The following is a 778-nucleotide window of genomic DNA, read 5'->3' as shown; positions in this document are numbered from 1 at the left end:
GTGCGGAGTGAGATTTTCTAGATGCCGGACCAAGGATTTAGAAATACATAACTTATCACTTTGCATGCAAGATACTAGGAAAGAATTGTTATAGTTAGAATTATAAAGTTATGAACCTGTGGGGAACACCTAAACCCTAGTTACTTTGATTAATTGATTAAAATCCAACATTCAAAACTGTTAAGTGTTTCTTTCAATTGCGTTATTTATTTTCACTCATTTAGAATTAGAAACCCCCCTTTTTATTGTTTTTACTTTCCAAGGAAGTCATTGACCAAACAATAGTAATAACAAGTTGAAGTTAAGTCTAGACTATTTTCCTCGTGGGAACGATCCCAACCTCACTAGTTGGGTTATTTACTTGAAACGACCGCTTTACTTCTTATTTGAGAAGTAAGTTTGAGCGTATCAGTGATAGTTGATGATTACTCAAGATTCACATGGATGAGATTTTTAAGATCAAAGGCAAAAACTCCAGATGAATTGATAGTGTTTTTCAAAATGATTCAAACAAAATTGAATCAAGTGATGGATGGAATCAGGTCTGATCATGGAACTGAGTTTCAAAACTCAAAAATTAATCATTTTTGTCTGGAAAACGGCATACGCCACAACTTCTCAGCTCCAAGAACTCCCCAGCAAAATGGAGTAGTGGAAAAGAAAAACAGAACCTTGGTAAATATTGCAAGAACCATGATTATTGAGTCAAATCTTCCACAAAATTTTTGGGCTGAGAAAGTCAATGCAGCATGCCATGTCACAAACAGATGTTTGATAA

Source organism: Solanum pennellii, chromosome 11 (assembly GCF_001406875.1).
Source record: "Solanum pennellii chromosome 11, SPENNV200".
NCBI lineage: Eukaryota > Viridiplantae > Streptophyta > Magnoliopsida > Solanales > Solanaceae > Solanum > Solanum pennellii.
Note: the sequence above shows the minus strand (reverse complement) of the source record.